The sequence below is a fragment of the Calonectris borealis genome, chromosome 1 (genome assembly GCF_964195595.1).
Source record: "Calonectris borealis chromosome 1, bCalBor7.hap1.2, whole genome shotgun sequence".
NCBI lineage: Eukaryota > Metazoa > Chordata > Aves > Procellariiformes > Procellariidae > Calonectris > Calonectris borealis.
Window position 1 is genome coordinate 173,405,414 of NC_134312.1, and position 14,342 is coordinate 173,419,755.

Below are 14,342 nucleotides of genomic sequence, written 5' to 3' on the forward strand. Positions count from 1 at the left end.
ATTGCCAAGTCTCAATTCAGCATAAAAACAACATCGAGGAAAATATTCTGTAGCAAACAAACAGAACTAAAAATTGTTTCTATAAAAAAAGAGTCATGCTTGGAGCCAACAGCATCTCTGAAAGTCTGATTATTCTGTTGCCTCAAATCTGACAGGCCTGTGATGAATTAAATGAACTACAATTAAAAGAAGTGTTCAGGGTGAACTAGAAACGCTTTGGTTTTTTTTTCGCACTAGGACTCAGCTGACTTACATACCTCATCACAAGATGCAAGGATGTGACTCTGCCCTTCTTACTGTGTGACAAAAACTTAAAAATAAAGGCCGTGATAAAATTAGAAATAGAAATCTTGGAAGCTTGATATTATGCAACCTATTCCTTAATACAGTAAAAAGATTTTTTCTTACACTTCAGCTTCATGATTTGGAGCTTGTGGCTGTCAGTTTACAGGAATAAATTGCAAAGGAGAGTCAGGCTTGCATGGGGGTGTGGGGCTAAGATAAATTGCTGCCTCAGCTCTCTTAAGGACCTCTTTGCATTGGATTGGGAAGATCGGGCTGTTAACCTGCTCTTTCTAAAATAAAGGGAATAGTATCTCTTACTTGTAAACATGTAAGATTTTGCCAGATTTTAAAATGTGTTAGGTGAAATGAATCTTCTGAAAACAAACCTCTCCGAACTATTGTTTTCCCTGCTGAATAAAAATTTTCAGGCTCTCCTACTGCTCCTCCATAAAACTCTGACCCCTGAGAAATTTTTGTTTTCCCAGACAGGACAAGACAATAAACCACTGTCTGAAAAAAAGAAGCACCACTGTCCCTATACAGCAAAACCCAGACTTATCTCCCTTTTCCATGGACAGGACAAGGATACTCAAGAAGTGTTTTCTGAGGGGTCCCCTCCTCACATGTATTGCCACTGCTGAGGCTGGGAGGGGAGAGATGAAGATTCCCCACTTGGAGGTGCCCCACCAGCTCTAGAGGAGACTGTGGATCCAGAAGGAGATCCAGGAACATCCTTAAAAAGAAATCCACCTGGTTATGTCTATACTGGCAAAGACAGACCCTGACACTGCTATTTTGCCTTCTCTACGGTTAAATAGATAAAACAGGCCCTGGTATGGTTCTGGCCCTGACGAGCCAGCAAGTTCGCAAACAACCCCTCCATGTAGATCCAGAGTTAGGAAAGACGGGGGACTATTTCCCAATAGGCAGCTTGGAGGCAGCAAGCTTGTTTATGAGACTTCAGTAGTACAAGCAGGACTAGTCTGTGCCAGCTGGCCAGAGGATCGGCATACGGATCCTGGCACTGCTGAATTTACGAGTACAGGGGTAGCCCTTGTGTCTCCTGTGTTGATGAGACAAAAGCTGTTACGTTTACTGCTAGGAACGGGATGAAATCAGTATAAGACCTAACATTAATAACACTTGTGGAAGGGCCAGGGGACTTAGAGAGGTGAAAACCTGGCTTATATCCTGTAGTTCGGTAAGGGCTGACGTTGATCTGAGTAGGGGTGAAAGCAGGTGGAGTGAATGGCTGTGCTGTTCTGAGGAGACAGGGGAAACAGGGGCCCCCAGCACATTTTGGATATTTAAAAGTCCAAGGATTTTTTTTTTTTATCCCACAGTGTTTGCAGATGTGTTCACAATTTTCAAGATTCAAGATTTTTTTGTGTTACTTTGTATTTTGGTCAACTATTTTCCATGTCTTTGGGAGATGTTTGCATTATAGCAAGACAAGTATAGCAAGACTAGTAAGTCATAGGCTTTTGTTATAAATTCAAAACACTGAGTCAACTCCCCCAAATTTGCCAATTTTTTAGACAAACTATTGTGATGTATCAAGGGCTATTCAAGCAGAATGGAAAGGACCAAATGTATATTACTTGGATGAAAACAAGAAGGTAAACTGATGTAATTTTTAAAAAGTGCAAGGTAATAAATATATATATATAAAACTATATATAAATAAAATAATTCATTATTACTACATATTTTCTTTACTCAGAAGATAATGTGGAGACCAGTTTTTATAAAACTGAGTACCACTCTTTAAAATCCTTTAAAATGGACTTACAGTCTGTAGACAAAGTTGACCATCAAGTTCAGCAGCAAAAATAAACCCTCTTTAATAATTTGAACTTGTTGGAAAGGTTCACCTCCTCTGAAGCTGTAGTGAGAAGTCAAATGAAATGCCAAGCAGTCAGGCTGGCAAATTTTAGTAATTGCTTTTTCTCTGAGGAGGGAGTGGTAATTTTATATCATTACACATTTTTGAGATTGGCCAGGTTAAAAACCTGTTTCCATCCCCTTCAAAATTACTTTGAAACAAATAAGGATTATTTCAATTGCACCTGTAAATGAAGAAAAAACATATTTAGACTTACTAGTTTTAAATTCCTTTCCTCTATCATTGTTACCACAACTAAGTCAAAAGAGGCTATTAGACACTGCCCCTTCTTTAGGAGTTCATTAAGATAGATGAAATGCTAGGTTTTGACTGTTTGCCTCATTTAATTAGAAAATAAATTTAGTTTTGGTGCACCCTGAATCACTAAAGCGTATTAACAGCTATTTCAGCTAGGTGTTAATTTAAGCCCCAAAACAGAAAACATTTTGCATGTCCCTGAGCCAAAACTGATGTGGATATTTTCCTTTTAAATAGAAGGAGCTAAACTGAATGTTGATTTTATCCTACATCTACTTTCACTGAAGTTTCTTCATTTCCTGTATGAACCTGTTCTGCAATGGCATTTGCACTAATAAATAACACAGTAGATTCTAATGAAAGATAAAAGATCTTAAAGCATTTCTTACTGCCGTATGAAATAATTGCTTCACCCATTACCTCCTCACAGCATCTTGATTAAAATGCCACACCCATATAACAACCCATAACGACATTTTAGAGGACAAAGAATAGACATATTTAGGGAATGTAGATGTCCCTAAGCAATTTTTGTTTCCAGCAGGAGTCACAAGAAATGGTCAATCTCATAGAGATATCTTGAATGTGGGTTTAAGATGGTCAGAGGAGAGAAAAATCTACGTCCTGATTTGTCGGTGCCACTTGACGCAGCACCTGAGCTTTTGAACTCAGCTCTACAGGGACGCCTTCCCACCGCACCCCGGCGCAGAGCTAATCCTGACAAGTCTGAATCAACTCATGATTTCATACCACAGGAAGCCAAGGCGTGGAATGACGGCAGACTACAAGGTGCCAAGTACCACAGATATGCCAGAGACATGTATGTGAAGCGAAAGATGAACAGAGGCACATCCTTCAGAATTAATCAGGTTTTTTTCTACCAAAAAAGGCCTGGGGTGGCAGCAGTATTCTGACAGAGTGTGTGCCTCTGTATCCAAAACTGCAACACCAAATCTTCTGCTTGGCTGTGGTGGGTTGACCCTGGCTGGACACCAGGTGCCCACCAAAGTCACTCTATCACTCCCCCTCCTCAGCTAAACAGGGGAGAGAAAATATAACAAAAGGCCCGTGGGTCGAGATAAGGACGGGGAGATCAAAGTCACGTAGATTTGCCAGTCACCTTCTTGTTTGGCTTTAATGTCCTTCACATGGGTTGACCTTCCATACGTATCCCAGGTGTCACACCAACAATAACTTGGTACCTTTCGTCTGCCTCACCTCCCCAAAGGTCCCAATCCAGTACTTGATCTGAGCATAAGACTAACTGCAATAAAATGATTCCATAAAAATAGCAATTGAAGCCTGTAATTTTTCTTCACGTACCCCCCAAGGGCAAAGATGATGACAGTTACCCACTCTGTATCAAATTATATAAAAATTAGGGCACTCACCAGAACCTGGGACATATTCCACCTCCCTCCTAAGCCCTATGGAGGCTCAAATCCACATCTCACATCTCTGAGAAGGTAACCTAACCATTGGGCTACGAGTCATGCAGAGAAATGAACAACTGGCAGCGTTGCACAGTGGCACAGCTCCAAAAACAGGGGGAAGGATTTATCTAGGAGGTGGAGAAGGTGGGTTTGACCTCTGACCCCCTCAGTCCTAAAGCAGAGGAGGGATCTGAATCTCAGTTTCTCAGTGCTTGAGCATGTGCTGAAATGATAAAAAAGCAAAGGGAACACCTCCATGTATGATTTCAATCTTCAAAATGAAGGATTCTGTCCACTCTGAAGGAAAAAACTCTGTCTTCAGGAGGTGAATCTTAGTGGTGGGTCACAAGTAGGCAGAGGTGCTTATTCCTGAGACAGCACATATACCCCACATGGGAGGACTTCAGGCATACTTCCATGCCAGCAGGGTCTCTGCTGTCTGCTCTCTGCTCACACCACTGACTGCTCTGGATCCTATAGTGAAGCATTTCACTGTTTAGATAGACTACGCATGTAACATCAAATCCAGCAGTGTGCCTGAAATTCAGGTATTTTGCTGTCTTCATGTCTGGGTTCCTAAGACCTGGATTCACCCTACGTCTCTAGACATTTAACTGATGTGCCTAGAGGTTTTTGGTAGTCTGTTAAGAGACTCAGCTCTTTTGAGTGTCTCAAATCTGAATTACTATCTGGAGATGCCCCTGGGAATCCATCAGAGTTCCCAGAGTAAGGTGCATGCCCAACCTCACACACCCCAGCTCTAAGACAAGCAAGACACCCAAGCGACTGTTTGCCTTGGTTTCCAGATGAAGGAGATACAGGTGCAGAAGCCGGAAGGGAACCGCCATGTGCTCCAGCAGCTCTCCCGTATCTGGGCAATCAGGGATACAGGGCTGCAGGGCACGCTAACTTATCTGCCACTGCTGACTATGTAGGTTGCTGACAGCACTTAGTTCCTAATTTAGGCACTTGTAAGAGGCCAAAGGGAAAAGGCGCCTTAGTTTTTATCAGATCTAGTCCTCCACTGGATTGTATCACTCGATTCTGTATCACTGCAGAATTTTCTGTATTTCCCTGCCTGGTACATGAACAAACATTTCAAGCTGTTGGAAGGACTGTGGTTTTGTTCTTTTGTTTATTTAAAATATAATAGTTTACATATATACATCGACATAAGACCCATTCTTCTGCTTATCAGCTACAATGTGATTTTTTAAAATGCATTAATTTCTTTTTTCTTATTATGTTCTTGAGCTGAAAGACAAAGGATGAACAAATAAAAAAAATTCACTGATTATGTGACATTAAAAAGTGAGTGTTGCAAGCAAGGTTACAGAAATATGCTGCTAATTTACCTCATTTTCATTGTTCTTTAAATTCTCATGGCTGGGAAGAGGACTTTCTTAGAAAATAGTTTTTCAATGTTTTTTTTTCCCCCGTTACATGAATGATTATGATGTTCTTGATGTATACCCAGTTTTGAATTGAAGATTCCAAAAGTTATTGCCTCACTAACAGAGAGCTACATTTTGGTCAATTTTTTGGAAAATTTAGAGGTAATCAGCAAGGCTTCATCTTATAAAAATTAATTGTAAGGACATGTTCAAAGTTGTGAACTCTGACCAGTCAGATGACCTAAGCCTGCAAACTAAATGACATTCCTGAAGAGCAATTCACTTTTAAAGTTCAGAATGACAAGGAAGCCTAAATAAATCATCAGATATCCCACAATGGAGCTAGTGAGAATTTCAGAATTGTAATCAGGTGAATTAATGAGGTTGCTTAAGTATATGGTAATATGAATAAGACCACAGTGACATGAAAGGCCTTGCACTGACATTTTAATTTCATGACAGTATTGTTGAGACTTGTGATTCCAGCATCTACACTACCTATCAGTCAGTCTTGTCGGTCTTGCTTTAAATGCTTGCTCAATGCAGAACTACTATTACCCTTAGGAAAGTAGCATAAAACCTACAACAACTCAGTTGTCTTGGTAGAGACCTTCGCATAGCTGCAAAGGCACCAAGGAACTCTTGAACCACAGTGCACAGAGGGATGTTTTTAGTCGATCCTCTGTTCTCTGCTCCCTCCTAGATTTTCTCCAGCAGAGGCACAAAGAAAGTGCATAGCTTTGTTCTGCCCTTCGCATCTACCTTGATGAACCTTCTGGTGAGCACTTGGGGAACGTGTCCCAGACACAATGCATGCTGACACTGCAAAGTGTTCTTACTACTGGATTCATTTTTCCCTTATCTAATTTAATCCTAGAAATTCTGCCTTTTAAAGCCTAGCTATAATGCCACAGGATAATAAGATAAGGAATATTGACAGCTATTTATTTTTGTACTGATATTAAATAAGCATGTTCTGGGTCTGAATCCTATTAAATGATTTCTCTACAAGTTTAGTGCATACATATTTACATTCCATAGACACATGGGAAAACATTGTAAATATTTATGGTCCTTTGGACGAGGAGACCTGAAAATTATCAGAAAGAAGGTTTCCAGTATTGCAGTGAGGACTCTGAACGCTTGCTCTCCTAGATGAAATGTACCTATTTTCACTTTGAAGGCTTGCCAGGTGGTAAGAGTGAGTTAAAGTACCTGGCAAACACAAGTTCTGGGTACATCTGAGCTGTCTGTTGGGCTTGCTCCTATTGCCCGTGTGCACATGCTGAATGCTTCATGGGGTGGAACAACTTGATATCCGCCCAGCTAAAATCTGGAACAGACTCAATAATAAAACCATCTCAGGGTCTGCTCCAATAAGCATTATGGGTGGAAGGAAGCCAACTCTCACCACCTCCACCTGGCCCAGCCTTCGAACACCACCCTACCAGGCGGTGAGCTGTCATAATACATAACTCCTTATGCAAACACACCCTTGGCATCACGCACAAATACACCGGTGTTAGAGACACCTGTGAGTAAATGGCTGCAAGGGGTAGCTGCTGCACCCATGATATCCAAGTGCTATGGACAGGGCCAGGCTGCTCAAGAGGGAATGCAGTAAGATGTAGGACACAATTCACTGGTTGGAGAACTGGGAATCCATCCCTGAAGCAGGTGGTGGTACCAGCATAGACACAGTCATTCTTTCCCCGCTGGACCCTTTCAGACAGAGGTTGTGCACAAGCCAACCCCAGAGAACCTGCAACTGAGAGAAGTCTGGCGATGCCAACTACTGAAGCTTATTTGAAGCTCATTTCCTCCTAAGTCTTAGCTTGAGAACTAGTATCAGCTGGTCATGCACTGAATGCCCTGCTTACTTGCTTGCTTTTTTTTCTTTTTTGGTTTTGTTTTTATTTTGATCACTGAGATGGCCTGTGCTGAATGTTGTAGATCAGGTTTGGTTAACCAGCCTTGCTCCAGGGCTTCATGCTGTGTACGGATTCCTGCACTGCACAGCCTACTTCTTCTTGTTTCGTGACTCCTCCCTAATTCGTTGTCCACTTTCACCCCAATGCCTGTTTCTATTTTCTGTGCTTTTTGTGGTTTTGTCCAAAAGCCTTATTACCTGCATCTTCTAGAATCTGCAAACAGTTTTGTTATTTTTATCTACTCTTATTTCTCATTGTATTTTGCTCTTCTTTATGTCAACTCTGTGATTATCTGCAACACCCTATCTCATAAAAACACAAACACATTGTTCAAGGGTTGTTTTCTTCAGATCATTAACCACTATGTTTAGATGATAACACTGAACTCTACAGAAGACTAGTAGACTTCATCTAAATTCCATACATTGCCCAAAACTGGTACTCTTTGTAGTTTTATGAGATATTTTTCAACCTATGTGACAGAATTTATAGCAAATTGCAATTGAATAAATATTTTTAAAAATAATGGATAATTATTCAAATAGTTTATTAAAATCCACATAAAAACTATGCCACTTTCTTCCTGTCACCCAATAATTTGTTCCAGCAAACTTTTTCTTGAATCATTAGTTTAATGTAAACTCACTGTATGCAATACTTTTCTTTTACTTTCTTTTATTTGTATATTTTTTTCTATATATTAGTTCCATCAGTAATGGAGATTAAAACAGAATTAATTGAAATTATTTTCAAAATGTCTTACACCTTTATTTTTTATTGAAAAGTAATTTTTCTGATTTTATTAATGAGATAGCTTACCCTTTTGGCCTTTTAATTTAACCCAAAATTATAAGCCTTTCCTGCTTTTACAGTATTTGTAAATTTTGGGGGTTTATTTGGAGGCTTTGAGGCAGTACTTGCCTCTGCCTCAAAACTCTGAGCAGCTCACTTGGTTGTCCTTGCCATTTTACATTGTAGTCCCAGATCTTTGATTTAATGAAGAACTCTTCCAATCACATGCCTTGTGTTGTCTTCCAGAGGAATTGCTTGTGGGGTTTTTTTTAATTGGCAATATTTTTCTCCACTCATAGAACCAGTTATGTCCCTGACTTACATATTGTTCACCATATTTCTTTGTTCTGCACACATATCTGTCTCAAAATTTGATGGCCTTCTAATATTATAGTTGGTAAACCCTTTCCTTCTTATATTATTAAATATAAGTATTTTGCTATAGCTGGATACAATTTCTTTCATTTTTTTTCACGCATTAGCACTATCATAAAGAAGCAGATGAAGATCTTAAGCATTCAATGGATATTTTAATATCTGCATTCTAAAATTGTTTTCTAATGTATCTTACAAAGCCCATCTGTGATGCTTTGTTATCTGGTGGTGGCCAAATTACCTGAGATTCTCCCACAAGAAAATTCTTTTGTTACTAAATCTTTCTTACTCCTAGTGTGCTATAGTCAAAGTCTACTGAAACTTCTCTCATTTCTCATTCATTTTATCTTTCCCAAAACAACTTCTCAGCCAGGCTTTACTTTTACTTCACATTTCATCAGTACTGCACATGACCCTGCTATTCTTTCCACCTTGCACCATCTCCTTTCTCTTACATCATTTACCCAACTGTAATAAAATGTAAAAGCCCTGGAGTGACAGCAAGCTACTGATGACCCTATGTATTTATTGGTGGGTTCAAAACTAGGCATTAGTGTTATAGTTGTGAGCTACACATGAGCCAGCAGTGCACCTTGGCAAAAGATGTTAAAGATGCCCAACAGCATCTGGAGCTGTCTTAACAGGAGTGCAGCCAGCGTTTGTTAGACCACATGAATAATAATACTGCATCCAGTTTTGGGCCCTCAGTACAGGAGGCATCAATAAACAGGGACAAGTTCAGTGAGGGCCATGAGGATGGTTGGGGCTGGACCACTTGCCCCATGAAGACAGGCTGAGGGACTGGGGCTTGTTCAGCCTGGAGAAGAGATGGCTCGGGGGGGGACCTGACAGCAGTCCCAAGTACCTACGGGGATGTCAGCAAGGAGATCATAGAATCATAGAATTATAGAATCATAGAATTATTTAGGTTGGAAATGACCTTTAAGATCATCGAATCCAACTGTTAACCTAGCACTGCCAAATCCACCACTAAAGCATGTCCCTAAGCGCCACATCTACACACCTTTTAAATACCTCCAGGATGGTGACTCAACCACTTCCCTGGGCAGCCTGTTCCAATGCTTGACAACCCTTTCGGTGAAGAAATTTTTCCTAATATCCAACCTAAACCTCCCCTGGTGGAAATTGAGGCCATTTCCTCTTGTCCTATCGCTAGTTACTTGGGAGAAGAGACAAATCCCCACCTCGATACAACATCCCTCAGCCTCCTTTTCTCCAGGCTAAACAAACCCAGTTCCCTCAGCCGCTCCTCATAAGACTTGTGCTCCAGGCCCTTCACCAGCTTCGTTGCCCTCCTCTGGACACGCTCCAGCACCTCCATGTCCTTCTTGTAGTGAGGGGCCCAAAACTGAACACAGTATTCGAGGTGCGGCCTCACCAGTGCCGAGTACAGGGGCACGATCACTTCCCTAGTCCTGCTGGCCACACTGTTTCTGATACAAGCCAGGATGCTGTTGGCTGCCTTGGCCACCTGGGCACACTGCTGGCTCATATTCAGCTGGCTGCCGACCAACACCCCCAGGTCCTTTTCCTCTGGGCAGCTTTCCAGCCACTCTTCCCCAAGCCTGTAGCGTTGCATGGGGTTGTGGTGGCCGAAGTGCAGGACCTGGCACTTGGCCTTGTTGAACCTCATACAGTTGGCCTCGGCCCATCGATCCAGCCTGTCCAGGTCCCTCTGCAGAGCCTTCCTACTACCCTCCAGCAGATCAACACTCCTGCCCAGCTTGGTGTCGTCTGCAAACTTCCTGAGGGTGCACTCGATTCCCTCGTCCAGATCATTGATAAAGATATTAAACAGAACCGGCCCCAAAACTGAGCCCTGGGGAACACCACTTGTGACCGGCCGCCAACTGGATTTAATTCAATTCACCACAACTCTTTGGGCCCGGCCATCCAGCCAGTTTTTTACCCAGCAAAGAGTATGCCCATCCAAGCCATGAGCAGCCAGTTTCTCCAGGAGAATGCTGTGGGAAACGGTGTCAAAGGCTTTACTAAAGTCCAGGTAGACCACATCCACAGCCTTTCCCTCAACCACTAAGCGGGTCATCTTGTCATAGAAGGAGATCAGGTTAGTCAAGCAAGACCTGCCTTTCATAAACCCATGCTGACTGGGCCTGACCACCTGGTTGTCCTGTACATGCCGCACAATGGCACTTAAGATGATCTGCTCCATAACCTTCCCTGGCACCGAGGTCAGACTGACAGGCCTGTAGTTCCCCGGACCCTCCTTCCAGCCCTTCCTATAGATGGGGCCTCACATTTGCTAACCTCCAGTCAACTGGGACCTCCCCATTTAGTCAGGACTGCTGATAAATGATTGAAAGTGGCTTGGTGAGCACTTCTGCCAGCTCCTTCCCTTGGGTGGATCCCATCTGGCCCATAGACTTGTGTGTGTCTAAGAGGTGTAGCAGGTCGCTAACCATTTTCCCTTGGATTATGTGGGCTTCATTCTGCTCCCTGTCCCTGTCTTCCAGCTCAGGGGGCTGGGTACCCAGAGAACAACTGGCCTTACTATTAAGGACTGGGGCAAAGAAGGCATTAAGTACCTCAGCCTTTTCCTCATCCTTTGTCACTATGTTTCCCCCCGCATCCAATAAAGGATGGAGATTCTCCTTAGCCCTCCTTTTGTTGTTAATGTATTTATAGAAACATTTTTTGTTGTGTTCTATGGCAATAGCCAGATGGAGCCAGGTGTTTCACAGCGATGTGTGGTGGGAGGATGAGAGGCAGCAGACATAAATTGAAACAAGAGTGGTTCAGGCAGGATGTGTAGAAAACCTTTCCCCGCCATGAGGGCAGTCAGGCAGTGGAACAGGTTATCCGGAGAGGTTATACCATCTCCATTCACGAAGGAGATGACTGGATAAAGCCCTAAGCATCCTGGTCTGACCTCAGAGCTGGCCATGCTTTGAGCAGGAGGTTGGACTAGAGAAGTCTGAGGTCTTTCCCAGGTGGATTATACTGTAATTCTATGGTTACAAAGATCTCCCACAGAGTAGCATTAAATATCACATAATATCGTTCTCATAGATCCTCTTATTAAAATTGTTCAGATTTACCATTAACCTGATTAGCACAAAGACTAAATTTCATCGCTCGTAATAGTAATAGCTGACGGTGAGATCTGTAGCTCTGGCTCGTTTCATATACTCTTTGCTATTGTGTAGAGACACTAGAGCACATTCATGCTCTTGTTCTTTGCCTTCTGTCTCCTAGCAACTCCATCTGCTGCCTTAATTTGCACGTTGGAAGTACAAGTCAGATTTTTTTTTAGGGAAAAGCTGCTCCTTCCCTGCTTCCAACCTAGCTTAACACACAGTTTTATATTTAAGATGCAGGAATCCCTTTTGCACAAGTGAAGTTCATTTCATCCTGCACTTTATCATGACCAGACCCTCTTTTCCACAGATCTAGGCCAGTCCTTTACCCATGGGTTCTTGGCCACATAGGAATTTCAATGACTATTAATATTATCAGTTCTATACAAGACTCATTAATCCACCTTTGGTTTGAGGAAATGTTTCTGTTGGTTTTACCCCTATTGTTTGGTCTTTCATGAGCTATATTTAGACATTCTCTGGCATCCATAATTCACACAAATCTCTATTACTCATTCCCTGGCACATGACATATTTCCTTGCCAATATTTGTGGAGCACACTGTGAACTGAGTGGCACTGAGAAGTACGTAATAAAAAGTGCTTATGCTGTACATGCCTGTCAGTTACACACCCGTTAAATTTAACTCATCTAGCTCCACTGTGATATTTGTATCCTTGACTACAACCATCACAGCAACATAATCTCTTATCCATCCAATGGATAAAACGTCTACCCACCATGATGGGTAGAAAAAAGGAGGGAAAAATGAGTCTGCACTTGGAGGGTGTGAGAGTGCCTCAAGAGAGCACCAAAATACTATGAAACATTTCATCTTTCTTAAAACATTTGATTATTATACATGGAAGGGTGACTTTTATCTACAAAGAAACAGACTGAAACCTAAGCCTTCTTTATAGCCTAACGAAAAATCATGATGACTTTCAAGTATTTTCAATAGAATTGGAGCTGAACCTTTTGTTTTAGAGATCAGTGGTTCCTTAGTCTGAATATTCCCCCTTCAATATCTTCAGTCCTTTTCATAATGTGTAATTTTTATGTAATTTAGTCATCTCTCCAAAGCTCCCTCGTTGATTTCTAACTGCTTCAGGCATTGTCTTCTCTGATATCAGCAAAAAATATTGTTGGGCTGCTCATTTCTGGAGTGGAGTTTGTGCCTAAAAAAGGTGGATTGAGAAGGAAAAATAGTCTGTCTTTATTGCATCTAGGTTAGATTGTACCCTAAAACAGAATCTAAAACAGGAAAGTAGCAAGTGGAACAGCTAGAAAGAATTTTTTTTGTGAACATTTATGAATTTTCAGCTTTATAAATCATCATTGCTAGGCCTCTCTTTTGAGCTATAGGACTGAGTTGTGACACTGAAGGTAAATTGGTGTATGGATTATAGCAGGTTTAGGAGGACAGATTAAAAGAAAATGTAAATATCGAAGTGCATAACGATATTGGAAGCTTCCCTTATACAACACACAGACAGTTTAGCTGTAGTCCAGCCAAAATATTTATTTTGATTCCTTTATATATAACTCGTTACAAGGAAGGGCGAGTTTCAAGAAAACCCACATACTAATGGTGTCCAGAATGTTTATATTTAAAACATTCCTAAGCAATAGCTAATGGCCAATGGCTAAGAGCACAGGTGTCTCTGCGTTGGTATATAGGTGATGTAGTCAACTATAAAAACCCACCTCATTCCAAAATTCCAAAACAGTGAAGACAAGCTATAATATAGCCAATCGGCCCAAATGTCTTCTTGGGGTCCATTGAGGCTGTCACAAACAGAACCAATAATCCCCTAATTTAACAGAGCAAAATTATGACAATGAGTTAATCCTCCCAAGTGCTTTGCCCATGAAAGAGTAACAACTAGAAAACAAGCATGGAATGCACTGGCTGTTTGTGTTTACTCCTTTTGTAGTTGCCACTGGCAACAAGAAAATTAACATGTAAAAAAAAAAAAAATATATCTTGATTTTAATTGACAAAGAATATATCTTTTTGAAAATAAAGATTTTTTTCCTGCTTTTTTCCTAGCAGGAAAAAAAGATGTAATGAAAAATACGACCTTTTTAAGATTTCTTTTTTAATTTGCACAGCTGCATTCTTCTATCATAGTGAACTAAAAGAACAGTAAATACTAGGCAGCTGACACTTAAATATATCTTCTAGTTTTCAGCTCAGCATCTGCTGCGTCATTTCTCAGACTTCAAAGTGTCTGGGAAGAGACCAAGGATAAGAAAAATGCATCTTTTCAACAGAAAGCATATATTTTTCAATGACAAAGGGCTACAGGCTATATTCCATTACTATTATACAATAGAAGGGCATTCTGAAACTCTCCTTTTAATTTAAAGAAAAAGCTACCTCTACAATAGCAATTTGGAGGGAGGGGGTGGTTACAGGAAAAAGAAACTTGACTAAAACATGTCAAGTTTTCATGTTCAGCGAAAATGAACATGTCCTTTTCTCCAAAAGAAGTAACGTTGTAATGCAGACAAGCAACACCCTCAGGTACCTCCAGAAACCAGTCCAGGGAAGCAGTTGTCTTTCCTGTGCTGCACTGACTTTCAGAGCCAGAGGAGACTTCTGATTTCAAGGATTTCCTCCTTAAAATGAAAGGGCCTGATTCTTCTCTTACACCTATGGAAATCAGGGAGAAAGACAATACAGTAATACCAGCATTAAAGCAAAGAGAGGATAAGACACAAGAGCTTGAATATTGCTTTATTTATCATCCCTTTCATTAAAAGGAATTAGAGTTAATTAGCCCAGCTTGTAGCAAAATTAAGACATTCTGTGCATATCCTATTTAACCTTTCTATTATCTTTTTCTAGGTTTTCTCTGTATTTG